The sequence below is a fragment of the Coturnix japonica genome, chromosome 10 (genome assembly GCF_001577835.2).
Source record: "Coturnix japonica isolate 7356 chromosome 10, Coturnix japonica 2.1, whole genome shotgun sequence".
NCBI lineage: Eukaryota > Metazoa > Chordata > Aves > Galliformes > Phasianidae > Coturnix > Coturnix japonica.
In genome coordinates this window covers 13,066,164-13,080,557 of record NC_029525.1, presented here as the reverse complement: position 1 = coordinate 13,080,557, position 14,394 = coordinate 13,066,164, and the positions used below count along the sequence as shown (strand labels likewise).

Genomic DNA, 14,394 nt, shown 5'->3' with positions numbered 1-14,394 from the left:
ACAGTTCTTTTCAGCCCACCTGCACTGCACTGCAACGATACTTTCAACCAGCAAGAAAACTTCATTTTGTTACCCCCAAAGGTTCTGCAAAATATTCCTAAACTTGGAGTCCTTCTTTTTATGTATAGGAAAAGTAAGGTATCAAATCAGCAGGATTTAACTTCTTCTTTACTGAGAACTGGAGTGCCGTCCCCAGGTCCTATCACTGTTCCTGTATTTCCTACTCAGCAGTGGCGGAGAGGAGAAAAGGAGCGTTCAAGGACTACCTTGCCCCTGAAATCTGAAATATCCTTTAAATGACAGCACTGAAAATCCTCTCAGCTTTCATTCTTCCCGCTCTTACCTACCAAGGACTCATCCTTTTGCAACTGGAGGGATTATTCACAGCTTGAACCAGGAAACACCCCCATCTATACATCCCTTTGCTCCCTAGGACTTAGCTTACCTAGCTCAGATCACATGAAGTCACTGCAATCTCCCTCCAGCCAGAGCAGCTTTCCAGTGGGACTCCAACCACATTTTTAGCCAGGCTGTGACAACTCCCAGCTGTCTGCAAAGGGATCTGCACCACTGCTTGTCCTTCCAGCACAGTGATACCTTGCAGTCATCCCCACAGCCTGGGCTATGCCAGGGGCAGGTGGAGGCTGAGCTGTGATATCTGTGCCCTGCAGGACCTGGGGATGAAGTGCAGGGAGGCAAAAGAAATCAACTGACCCATGCTGAGCATCATCAACTCTCTGGCAAAGTGATTTCCATTCACAGTAGCACATTTGCTGGAGGAATCATTTCCCATTCATCACTGCAGCTATAGGAATGTACCTCTGCCAGCCAGGGCTCGGCCTCTCTTTCCAAAATCCCCTCGATATGCTATATAGCATCTTCACGATGCGCCACATGGATCAGTGCTCCTGCCTGACTCACTGACCTTCTTCACTTCACAGAAGCTGCTTCCTTTCATCAGTCTGGCTTCGTTTCCCCTGGAGAAGCCTGCACTTCCACAGTCCCACTGCAGCCTCAGAGGGAAAGGGTGTCTGGGGAAGAAAGGACATCTTTAATGCTCTCCTCGCTACCCTTCAGGCAGGCCTGGTGCCCTCCAGCACCCAAATGCTAATAAAGCAACATCATGCATGGGAAGTCATGCAATCAGAGAAGTCTTATGAAAAACTATTGCAGAGCTACATAAGCCCTGGCAAACACACCGTGGCCTGAACTCATAGCCTGACCACATTTAGGCATGTGGACAAGGATACAGGGCCTAGCTTGGGTGCTCAGAAATAAAACATGAGCCTTTCTGACACTGTCAAGCACAAAACCAAGCACAAAATAATTTCCTGGCACTGAGCTCACAGCAAAGAGCTTTTAACCTTTTCTGCTTTTGGAGTAATTTGTTTAACTTTCTGGCATTTCACTACCACACAAGTCACATATGCTATCGAGTGTCGAGATCATGGCCCAGGGGAAAAACCTCCCTGGTGTGCTCCATGCACTACAAAACAACAGACATGATGGTGGAGAAGAGCCTCTTCACTTTGCTTCCTTAGCAACCTGGATACTGAGAAACTGAACACATGGCATTGCAGGCAGCTGTGGGGCACGTGTCAATGCTACAGTCCAGGAGAGGAGCAATCTCAGCTCCACTGACTGACACAGCAGCAGCACAGCGCTATGGGCTCAATGGGTGCAGCATCTTCCCTGCTCTGTGTCTGCCTGCAGAGGGCCCAGCTCTGTGGGATGTAAAGTTCAGTTTTGACCCTGAGTAATCAGCATAATGAAGTGTGTCCTCATAGGACTGAGCTACCACATCAGGAGATTTACAAGCTTAAGATAGCTTACAGACCTTATTTATAGCTCTCAGAATTAAGCCCAGACCTAGAGACCCATACATTTGGGCTTAGAGGTATGTTGAGTGAGGAAAGAAGGTGCTTATCTATCTCCACCTCATCTCGATTCCTACCTATGAGATTACCATCCATCGCAGGCACAAGAGTAAGGAGAGAGCTGCCCATCTGTCCTGCATGATGCTCAGCTACCCTGAACAATGCTGAATTACACCACCTGCAAAGCAGGCTTTTCCATTAAATAAATCTTGCAGCTCTTTCTTTCCCTTCTTTCCACCCTCCCTCTTTAACTCTGAAAGAATTTCATTTAATACCCAGGGAGCAGAAAACCCACCAGGTTTGACCCTGACCTTTGCAAATGGAAATATGATGTAGTGAGAATTGAGCCCTGAGAGTCAACTAGCTGCTTTGGTTTCACTGTGGAAATACCCCATGTCGTTCCATATTTCTATTATGAGCCTCAGATAATAGGGAAGAAAATCAGGTAATTCCATTTTTGGATTACTTGGGTTTCTTGTCAGCTGGGAGATGGGATCTGAGGTATGTGGAGAATGACTGGAGGGAAGGGCTGAACAGCTGATTATAGATGTTGTTTGGGATGCTATTTCTGCATGGCCTGCTCCAGAGATATTGAAAGAGATTGTGTCTGTTTCCCCTGACATTTATACCTGTTTTCCATCACTGGCTTCAAAGTCATTATTCTGCATCTGTCCATATTTGAGTGAGTAGAAAATCCAGGACCGTTGTTCACACGTATCATTGTAATGAACCTTACCTAAAATTTTAAATGATCAAAAATGGGTTATGTATGTAGAGAAGAATATTAAAAAACAGCAGGAAACCCACAAGCAATAGTAAGATTTGTAGGAAAAGGAGTATTGCCAGAGCTGATTTGTCTGTTTATGGGTAGAATTATAAACTCTAGTTCAAAGCCTGCAAATTGCCTTATGAAAGCAGATCCTCCTCTTCCCAGAGACTGATTGATTTCTCCAGGTGTGCAAGAATAGAAGAGTCTGCAGAATCAAGAGCAATGTTAGTGAGGAAAAGAAAAGACAAAGCTAAAAGATCACTGCATGAAACATTGATAAACGTACCTTGGAACGGCTGGATACTACACAATCTTTAATCTGGAGAAAAAAAGACACAAAAACAATGGCTGGGAGGTAAAGCCTGATTAAATTGAACAGTAAGTTTTTAAAACAAAAAAGCAACATGCGTGATTAACGAAGCAAAGTATTTGATTTCCTGTCTCATGAGGTCTTCCACTCAAGTCATTCAAGAAGAGAAGCTTTAGTGATACACATTAGCATGCTCAATCAAGGGTTGAAAAGAGCAGATTTGATGATCTCGTGTTTTTTCTTCCTATCCTAAAATTTATCTATGAGCATGTTTGGATTTGGTAAAGCATCTGATCCCATATCATAAAATTTAGCTCTTTGGATGATCTGAATGCAATAGCCCATGGATTGAATCACAGCTGAGTGGCTGCAGACAAAGAAGGATGCTAAACAGGGAGTTATTGTGTTGTAGAATTATGTTTATTAGGGCATCAGAGAGATCAGGTCCTCAGTCTTCCTTGACATTTTTACTGATGAATCTAAAAAAGGACTGAACAAAAGGATGACAGGCATTCACTAAAGTGACATGAAGTTGAAAGGGCTCACAAATGCTGGGGAAACCAGAAAGATAATGCAAAGGAATCTGGATAGACTGGAAACTCAGAGTGAAAACATCTCAGTGCAGTGAATTTCAGAGCCAGACAGGTTGGAAGATTTGGATCTCTTGATGCCTAAAGGCTTTAAAGGTGATGTTCATTAAGACTGTGCCATGATGAAAAAATATGAAAAGATGGGGTGTGTGGGGACACACTCCAGCTGAAGCCCTAGAGATACGTGTTACAGCGAGCCAGGAAGAAAATAACAGAGAAGTCCTTTAGTGCCTTTGGCAGGTAAGGCATTTAATAAACATGTCTACCAAGAATCTTCTATAATAAAACTCAATGTATCATTTCCGTTCACTGAGCTGGTGTCATGTCTGCAAACTGCACGAGGCTTTGTCTCCTCGGTGCATTAATTTCCATCCAAATGCCCAGGCAGAGCCTCTATTAGCAACCTCTGTTGACATGAGTAGATTATTCACAGAAGCATAACTAAATGTCTCTTATTTCTCTGAAATCTACACTCGCTCCTCTGCAGGCGGATGACAATTCACAAATGAAAATGTCTGCTGCCTTCCCTTTAAGTACTTGGGGCTGGATTTAAACATACAATCTCTACTGAAAGACAGATTCTAGACATCACCTTCTCATCATGATAGGCTTCAGGACTCAGAATGCGCTGTGGCCTAGAGGCAGTTTGCATCAAACCCAGCACCCAGTACCTCCAGGCTGGAAAAGTAGTGGACTAAGAGCAGGAGATTCCTAAGGGCACTGGCAATAGCAAATGGATCATGTATCAGGGATACAGGGAATATTTAGCCAGCCTAGAGCAACTCTCCTGGCTTCCCTGCCAGGCTGTGGCTCCCCTTCCTTTGGGGGTCTACACCAGTAACAAGGGAAGGGTATTCTGCAGGAACAGTAGGACATAGGATTGCAGCCACAGAGCTGAGACAAGTCAACACGGTGCCATATAGTTCTATGTGGCACCGGAACACCCAAAGCTAAAGAATTTTCATATATGGGAGGAATGATCTTTTCCTGTAGGTCCACCCCCACCCTGTCTGGCATTAGCTGACGCCCTCTAGCCTGTTTGTCCCAGAAGCAGGGAGCAACTGTCTGCATGACTTCACTTCTCCGTGACCCAGAAACGCTTTCCAATTTACTACTCACATCGCTCAACCAAAGCAATCCGTACAGACCTGCATGCAGAGCATACTGTGCTGCTGTGCCTTACTCAGTCGGCCTCTGCTGCTCCCTAGCATGGCTTTATCTCCCTATAAAATAAAGGCCATTTTGCTGTTATTCAGGTAGTAGAAGCTTTGAAGAAACGCTTTCAAGTATGCTATAGAAGTAGACATTATTACCCACTGCCCAGGGGTTTGGAGAAGGTTTACTCCAGTAAAAGGCTTTGCATTCAGCTGGCAGGAAGCACTACACATAAAGTGGAAAATTTTCCAAGCTGAATTCAGATGAGCTGATTTTTTATCAGATCTACTAGAGAATGGGCATACCAGTCCCTGGACTGTATGAGGGCTTAATGTTCTAATGATATTCACCCTACCACTACAGATTCACAGGGTAGAGCGATGCACGAAGTTGAAGAGACTGAAATTTCAAGGGGCTGATGTGAGATGAAATCCAGCGTTCACAGACAGATCTGACATCTGGCTCAGGTCAGGTGCACATAGGAGTCTTGGTGCTCAGCATTTAGAGGCACAGCAGATTTAGCATGGGGCAGGAGGTAGAGATAGGTTAGATTAGCCAGTCCTTGTAGCAAGGACCATGGTGAATTAGCTCCTCTGGGGAGGACTGTAGGTTATGCTTGGCTCCAAACAGTGCTCAGACTTCTACTTCATAAACACCAAGTCCCTTCTCAGGTGTTTGAACTGGTGGAAGAAAACTGAGAGAAGCAGGGAAGGCTTATGGACCAGCCATCTTTCATCTCGACCGCAATAAACCTATTAGCATCGCACAGGTGAGGAAAGGTTTGTGGCACTGAGCTGATAACAGCACTGACAGCAGATGTTCAGCACCAGGCAAATTCCTTAGAAACAACCTTTTTTGAAGTGCTTACTCCCAAAAACTGTCAGCTGTATTTGGGCTGATGCGGAAAATATTTTAAATGGTGTTTCAGACAGCAAAAACAAGAGATGGGTAGAAATTACTGCTCACAAAAGCTGGGCTTAAGTGACAATTTCTGTGGTGAAAAGCTGCATTTATTTAGTTGATCTAAAGCTGCTTTGTAAAGGAAACATTTTACACCTACTCTTCAGGTATAAAGAAGGCTTAAAAATTAGCTGAAAAAAATGTGTTTGTTATTTGAGGATTATCCAGGCCTCCTCCCTTTCTTCTTTGCTCTTCGCATTTTAAACAGAGGGAAAAGTAGGTATTAGGGTTGTTTTCTTTGAAGTGGAGAGATACATGAATCTTTCAAACATCTACATCCTGACCCTATTTGTCTTTCCAGTATTTTAATTAAACAGATGATAAGAAGCAACAGTGAGTTTCTAGCAATTTATGAAACAATCTTTCCTTTCCTGATTGCTTATCTTTTATCTTTTGATCTAGCAAGGTCACGATCCTTCTATCTCCACTCATCCTTAGAGACCCTCCAGCCAAACAAAGATAAGGCTTCCAACTCCTAAAGGAAAAACAGAGTAAACCTTTCCTGTAAACTACAGCAATACCAAACAAAAACAGCACCGAGGCCTTTTTTGGGCAGAAGCAAGAGCTTAGGTATTGTCATCTGTCAGATGGATCCTCTGCTTCTTATACCTGTGCAGACACATACAAGTAGGTACTGAGGCATGAGAAATTCTATTACAGCATACATATATCCCCTCATAGAAATACCATTTTGACCTCATCAGACTTATCTCCTGCAATGACAAAACAAGTGCCACGTGTGATGGTGACAGCAGTTCAGCCAGACTGAGAGATAGGAAAAGTAGCGTTTTTCTGTCCTGTTTGTTTCACATCCTGGTCACTTATAGCTCTGTATGGAGTCCTACTACTTGGCAGCCCCTGTAACACCATCAATAAACCTCCAAAGCTATCTGAGGCTACAAGATTATTAGCTACCACCGCGATGAGTTTATTTAATGCAGCTGAGATAAAGCAGAACACTCTAAGAATTCAGTTCGCAAATTATCTTAAAAGAAAAAACCCAAACACCCGACTTGAATTATGTGTCGGTTTCCTTCAGGTTGCACTTCAGCAAACCATCCGGGATTCACTGCATGAATAGCCAACCAACCAGTGGGAGGCAAAGCCATCATCGGCTTTTGTGTTCTTTGATTACTGTTATTCAATCTAAAAGATTCGTGGTTTGCTGGTGTTCTTCCTTTCCTTTTTTTCTTCTTTTTCTTTTTATTCCCCCCCCCCCCCCGGATTAACTGCTACACTCTGACATTGTGTATATTACGGTTATTGTAGAAACCTGTTTAAGAGATAATCTCTGCACACCAGTTTAATGATCGCACCAGCCTTTATTTAAAAGAAATCTGTTGCTTATCCTAGACTTAAATTGCAAGCCTTTTACAGCAGTAACACCGGCTTTTAAGTGCCTGTAAAAAGCCATGAAAGCTTTACAAGGTTACAGAAATAACAGCCTAATATTATGTGCTAACTAAGAGGATCCAAAGGAGTCAGACTTGTCCGAGCATATGTAAAGATACTGCTTGCTCTACATCACTGGTCTTTAATTAGCAATAGGACCTCGCAGCAGCCCTCAGATCACTGCTGATAGATGAGGCTCTGTGGTTTTACTGCTCTGCTGGTTGAGGTTTATCTGTCAATAGTCACCAGAAAAAGGATTTAACCTTTAAAATTACATAAACTCTGGTGGCATGTGCCCTCTTTTCTGACATAGAAGCTTTAAGACTCCTCCGATGATACCGGACCTGGTCACTCCTTGTGTTTATATCCCTGCTAGTGACCTGAGTTTTTAGTTTTGAGGCATGGGAAGGGCTGTGCTCATACAGCACCACTCCTTTATACATCACACTTCATTTCCCACCTGGTCTTTGTTCAGAAGATGCATTAAGTCTACAGAAACTCCTTGGGAAGGTAGTTTGCTTCAATGTTTCTACATTTCATTTCTCACACACAAAGTGTATTCATTCCCACAAATCCCAGCTCACCCAAATCCAGCTCCTTTGCTTATTTGTTCTCTAAACCATTTCTTGCCTTATTCTGAGTGCCTTATAGCAAATACATTTGGGTGCTGTGTGGAAGTCATCAGAAAGCCCAAAGCAATGGGAACCTGAGTTTCACATGCATTTCTAAGCAACACGTAAATAGCATTCACACAAATGGGGATGTTCTTGTAACAGGCATCCATAAATACAGAAATCTGCCATTCCAAGAAGCAGTTGCAGAGAGAAACACTTCCTAGTTCTACGTAACCAGAACCAGGCTCTTCTGCCAAAAGCATTATTGCTAGTGAGAGCTCAAGTCTATAATGACACTGAGCAGGTGTAAACTGGAAGAACAGCTCAGCAGGGGGAAAAGCTAAAACAACTCCATCCCCAGCTGTAAAGTCTTCTCCTCCAGGTTCATGTTTTAACAGGATAGAAAAGCAAGCTCTCACCAGAAAGGAAACCAAACACTTCCTGCGTTTTCCACTGACTGAATTTCTTCCCCTCAAAATCTTGTTCTTCTACCAAAGCTCTTGGGAGCGCATGCCTTCGCATTAACCACTGCTAAGGGGGAGATGAAAGAAAGATAGAGGTTCCTTGTTATCCAGGTGGGACCCTCTGTTCTAATTACATGGAAAACGTGACATACAACACAACATCTAAACCCCATGAATTAGCTCAAGTCTCAGACAGATGACAGTTGCAATAGAATGCTTATTGCAGAAGGGCTGCCAAACTCCCCTTGCTTGTATTTATTACTGCTCTGTTCAGAACAAGCCGCATGATGTCATTGAAGAACAGAGTTGTGCAATGTCACATTCCAGCCTAGGAACCAGGAATGATCCCCAGTTTAGGCAAGTGACATAAAAATATCAGTGAAGCACCCATGAGGGGGAAAAAAAAAACAGAAAAGAAAGAAAGAAAAAGGCTGAAACAGAAAAAAAAAAGACCCTGAAGCCATGTGAAACAAATCATGTTCTGCTGACACATTAATGATGCTTTACTTCAAACACATTTACCAAAGTTCTTCTCCATATCGTCAGAACATGGAGCTCGGATTGCAAAACTAATTTCAAATTCAGGAGGGACATTTACAGATTATTTATGTAGTAACAATCTGCAAATATTTCCTTTGGACACTGCCCTTTGGAGGAGATTTTAGAGGTCTGGCCTCTCACTTTACTGGCATCTTTAATGATGAGGCTATAAAGAAGATTCCAAGCTCCCTCTGCTCTAACACCCTATTTGTTCCAAGGATAATCTGAAGAACAAGTATACTGTTATTATAAAGGCTGAGTCTTCTTTATGGCTGCAGTATATTGCAAAGTTAAAAAACCTCAAAGGTCCTACTACATTACCTTTGCTAACGTGAGGGTCCTTTTCCCTCTGCAATACAATGTTGTGATTACTTTCCAAAACACTGGTTTACTATTTAGTATTTGAGGTAATCTTCCCCTCTTCTGGATCCAAAGAGAAATAAATCACCTGAGATAACAATGACAGCTGGATCAGTTTATGCTGTTTAAGGGAAACCCTCAGAAGATGTACTTCTTCTTGGGGCTTTACGCTTTGTTCTCAAGAGAGTCAAACCATTTTCCATTGGTTCAGCCCTTTAACATCTGAAAAGGAAGTGACTACACTAAATACCTTGTACAGTACATTAAAAAAAAAAAAAATAGATCAGAGCCGAGATATTACATGCCTAAGAATCAGCCACTTGGGATTTCCATTGAACAGATGGGAACAAATCCCAATCTGTCCTAATTAAAGAACAAAATGAAATTAAATCGTAATTGAACAGAACCTCAGCATCACACACAACGCAGTGGAATATAATGTTCTATTGCTTCGCAGAATGAAGATTCCAGGGAATAAATCCAGGGCTCATCTAAGTCAATAGGTCTCATTCAAAGAACTTCAGATGTGGCTCAAACACTGCTGAAGTATAACCTCAGCACCAGCTTCAAGAAATGTTCTGCCCTTTGGTCACAGCTGCGTCTCTCTGACACTCCTCAACCTCTTCCAGAGGAAGAGACAGGCAAAATTCATGCAGGATGTACACAGAGGTAACGTACCATGGGACTCCCACTCAGGAGGTCCCATTTCTAAACACAGTCACGCCTCTATCCCCACATATGTCTAGACATTACTGAGCAGAAATTACCTGGATGCAAGGAGTGCAATAAAAAAATACCCAAATCATTAATCACAGTCACTGAGTGGCTGGTTAAACCCAATTATGTTCAGAACTGGATTATTGAGGATAGAAACAGCCATAAAGAAGAACCTTAGAAGGCAGGGGATAGAGCAAAGGTACAACTGGAAGTAATTGCACTCTGTATGTGGATAATGCCTTTTTTTACTTCTGCTGTGCTGCTTCTTATCTAAGCACCCAAAATATCCAACAGCACAAACCTGCTTCTTAGGGGGATCCAAACAAACCAGAAAAATCCTGAGCTTTATCATTTCAAAACTGTTTGGAATATCTTTGACACAGCACATACCGGTACAATTGTACCTTGTCAAATAGAGGAACTCTGTACTGTCAATAAATATTAATTCTCCATGCTGGCTTTCAGCATAAATCTTAGTAGACTGAAATATCTGCTGCAGGAACACTGAAAATAAAGCAGAAGTAGCAATAAAAGTTTAACAAAAATGCTAGACCTAGCATCCACTGCCTGCTTTATGCTAGTCAAGTAACATGTTTCAGGCTGAGCATTTTAGAGAGAATTAGATTGATGCACTCACACAATACAGCAAATTCTGTTGCAAACTTGCAGAATATTTTGGGAATAAGTCCAATTCTATTAAGAAATGGATATGAAACAAACTGACTTCGGAACTGTGGGTTCCAAAGCTTGCATTGCCCCTTAGCCAGTCCTGCACTAGAGCAGCAGTGCTACAAGAAGATTAAAGGTGATCACAGGTGGAAGGTGGAACGATACAAAGATGGCAACAGATATTCAAAAGGTTATTTATGAGGGAAAACTCACCGATATGGATGCCTTTGCTGGGAACTGCTGAGGCAATCTCCACCAGGGAGCAATCTCCAAGAGATGCTGCCTTAGTGCTGGTCAGCCCTTAAATAAGGTCTAGAGGAGATGGAGTAAAGCTCCACCCCTTCTGGGAGCACAGCTAAATTACTCTCACCTTTGCCTCAGCTGATTAATCAGAGGTTCAGGCTGTTATTACCAATTTCCCATACAACAGGAAAATCACAGATCCAGAAATGTTAATTTTTTACACTGAAAAAGGATTTTGTGCTGCCCACCATCCTGCATCACCCCATTGCAAAGATGGCAGCACTCAGTTCTGAGCAAGCTTAGAAGGTGGTTCATCTTTGTGGTTCATCTGTCCTTGCACAAGGAACAAAAAAAGACTTGTGGGTCAACATGGGACAGCATCTGCTTTTTACCCCCCATCTTTGCATAACCGTTGGGCACTGAAGGCAGCAGTTATGGACATTAGTTTGTGAGGATAGAGAGTGTCTGTGTCTAGATTCGTGTCCAGTACATGTCACTGCAAAGCTCTAATAACACTTATAAGAGCAATAGTAAATGATAGATGCATTTTTGGACCCGAAGCCTCATGACAAGCCAGAATCAGTTCTCACATTGTAAGGCCCTACACCTTCTGCCTCATTATACGGCAAAGCACTGAGCTACAAGAGGAATGGAAGCGTACAACACAGTGAGATCTGACAGAGGCAAAGCAGCAGCTGGCAAACATCTCACAACAGGCAGGGCCAGCATCAGGGTCAGTGTTTACAAATAACAAATCAGGTGAGCAGTGCTCACACCAGTGTTTGGGAAAGAGTCTGCATCACCAATCTGACCTCCTCCCCAGCTGGATTCTTTGCTTTTGCTGAACAGAAATAAATTGGAGCCCCATGTTGGAAACTGGGAAACTACATAAAGACAAGCAGTGAAATAAAGCTGGAACAATAACCAATTCAGACAGTTTAGATGCCCTTCTGCACATTGGACATGTCAAAATTTCCTCATACCAAAGGACTTCCTGCAGAAAACACAGGATGCCTTTATTACACAGTGGGTGGTGTTTGATACAGTATCCCAATTGGTTGGGAAAGCCTATGAACCCTACATTCTTTACTGCTATCTTTCCGACTGCACATTGCCAGCAGAGCTACTTCTTTGTACTCTTTTACAAAGTTGATTGACACACACACACAGATTATACCCTGCCATGATAAACTCCAAGTCTAGGCGGAGTTTAATAGGAAGGAAATCACCTCCTTCTTCTCCTTTCCTTCACTTCCTTTATGTGGCAACGTGCCCTTTTCCCCAGACACAAGCAACTATTCTGCAGAAGTGAAACTTGTGCTGATCTGATACAACACATGGCAAGCAAAACTAAGTTATGTCCTAGAGGTACCCTTAGCATTGGCTTCCTTCTTTATTCTTGCTGTCTGGCTTAATGGCACTGCTCAAATACTCAGCACACCTGGATTAATTTCACAGCCACAACTGTGATTTCCACGAATCTTAAGGAAAAGACTGCTGTCATTTGATAGATGCCAAGTATTACCACATAAATTAAACTAGACCCAAAGTCAAGGCAATCAGTGTATATTGTTGCTGAAGGCAAAAGAAGTAAATCTGTTTTAGTAATCCTTTCAGTTTAACAGATGCAAGATGCTGAATCAGCAACACAGCGAGGTTTATTCCATGAGAATGCCCATGCAAATGCATAGCAGCTTGAACTCTGTGATCACTTCATTTTATATTTGGACAGATGTTGCATGTTGTAATTAAAAACAGTTGTTATTGGCAAGGAAATGGTATTGGAATAAGGAGCAGATGAGTTCTTAAGGAACCCATTGGGCCACATTCATCCCTGGTGTTACCCCATTGACTCAATAGGCACACAAAAATAAAATTAGCTCAATCTGTTTCTTAGATAGACGTCTCTGGAGGAACACAAGAGTGAAACAAGATAATTGAACCTCTTCCCCAAGAGTCCAGTGGCGTGTACAGAAAGCAGGCAAATTTTCAAGCAAAATGTTTTTCAATTTTACTCTCGTTTTTGAGAAGGCTTCCTAAGTGGTGTGAATTACTGCACATTTGAAAGAGTAAAATCAGTCACAGGGACAAGTCCCACTTTACAGCCTTCCCAGACCGCAGCCCCATGCAGAAAAGGGATTATGCAGAGCCATCATAACAGGTTTGAGTCTCTGGGAGAAGCCAGGCATGGACTCTTGAAACACCTCAGTGGGCACCAAGAGATGGTGAACATTTAATAGCATATCTGTTTGCTTAAGTCAACAACGGCAGCAATTGCTAAGGAAACACGTGCCGTATGAGCTCACCAGACAAGTAATAAGATCCAAGTCTGTATTTATAGAGCAGTCACTATGGATTAACACACCCTTTAACTGCAGAGATCCTTACCAGCTGGCTAGTGCCTCTGGCACCCTTTAAACACAGGAATGGTTGACTTACATAAAGCAGGCCAGCCTGGGCACGACATCTGTCAGTCAGTGCAGTGCTGCCTGTGAAACTCAGCCTGTCTGCTTGGCTCCCAGCTGGCAGTGATAGCTTTCTCCTTCCCAGTCCTGCCTCACCCTTCACTCCATTGCTGGTGGGAACAGGCTGTCAGCCTTTCTTCTAAGCGTCCTTCCTCCTTGCTTCCCACTGGTAAGAGAGAACGGCCTATATGAGTCACTGAATCAGTATGGTTGGAAAAGACCACTGAGATCATCCAGTCCAACCATCCACCTACCACCAATACTGCCCACTGACCATGTCCTTCAGTGACACATCTACACCTTTTTTGAACACCTCCAGGGCCAGTGACTCCATCACCTCCCTGGGCATCCTTGGATCACTTTTGGAGAAGTATTTTTCCTAAAGTCCAACCTGAACCTCCCCTGGCACAACCTGAGGCCGTTCCCTCTCATCCTATCGCTGTTACCTAAGTCAGAATGCCCAACCCCCTTTTTACCACAGCCTCATTTCAGAGAGCTCAGAGAACAATGAGCTTTCTCCCCCTGAGCCTCCAAACCATCCCAGACCGAACCATCCCATCTCAGAATCACAGAATCACAGAATGACCCGGGTTGGAAGGGACCTCAAGGATCACGTAGTTCCAACCCCCCTGCCTGGCAGGGCCACCAAACATACACCTTTACTAGATCAGGTTGCCCAGAGCCCTGTCCAACCTGGTCTTGAACACCTCCAAGGACGGGGCATCCACAACCTCCCTGGGCAGCCTGTTCCAGGGCCTAACCTCTCACCTAGTAAAGAACTTACCCCTAACATCCAACCTAAATCTTCCCTCTTTTAACTTAAATCAGTTTCCCCTTGTCCTGCTATTGTCAGCCCTTTTGAAGTGTTTACTCCCCTCCTGGGAGTAAGTTCCCTTCAGGTATTGAAAGGCTGCAGTGAGGTCACCCCGCAACCTTCTCTTCTCCAGGCTGAACAAACCCAACTCCCTCAGCCTGTCCTCATAGGGGAGGTGCTCCAGCCCCCTGATCATCTTCCTGTCCCTCCTCTGGACCCTTTCCAAAATCTCCATGTCTCTTTTGTACTGAGGGCTCCACACCTGGACACAGTACAACAGATGGGGCCTCAGTCCCTCAGTCGCTGCCCGCAGCACTTAGTGCCCAAGCCCCGGGTGTGCTCAGGACTCCAACATCGGGCACAACCGGGACACAACGCTCACCTCAACCTCACGCAGCTCCTCCGGATCGCGGGGGGGCGGTGAACGGGGCCGGGCCTCTCCCGCTCGGAGGGCG

At 43.7% G+C, this 14,394-nt stretch overlaps 1 protein-coding gene across 5 annotated transcripts in view; it reads right to left on the bottom strand.

Moving 5' to 3' along the window:
* The window catches only part of CHD2 (chromodomain helicase DNA binding protein 2), a 100,460-nt gene extending 86,074 nt beyond the window's left edge, over positions 1-14,386 (bottom strand). For 3 of the 5 annotated variants that reach the window (XM_032446881.1, XM_032446880.1, XM_032446882.1), the window contains exons 1-2: positions 14,322-14,375; positions 13,100-13,291 (exon numbers count right to left, since the gene is read on the bottom strand). The gene's annotated coding sequence lies outside the window, so the exon portion shown is untranslated. Of the gene's footprint in view, positions 1-13,099; positions 13,292-14,321 lie in introns of all 5 variants that reach the window. The other 2 variants (XM_032446886.1, XM_032446884.1) reach the window with 2 other exon arrangements.
* Between the last annotated feature and the right edge of the window lie 8 nt (positions 14,387-14,394).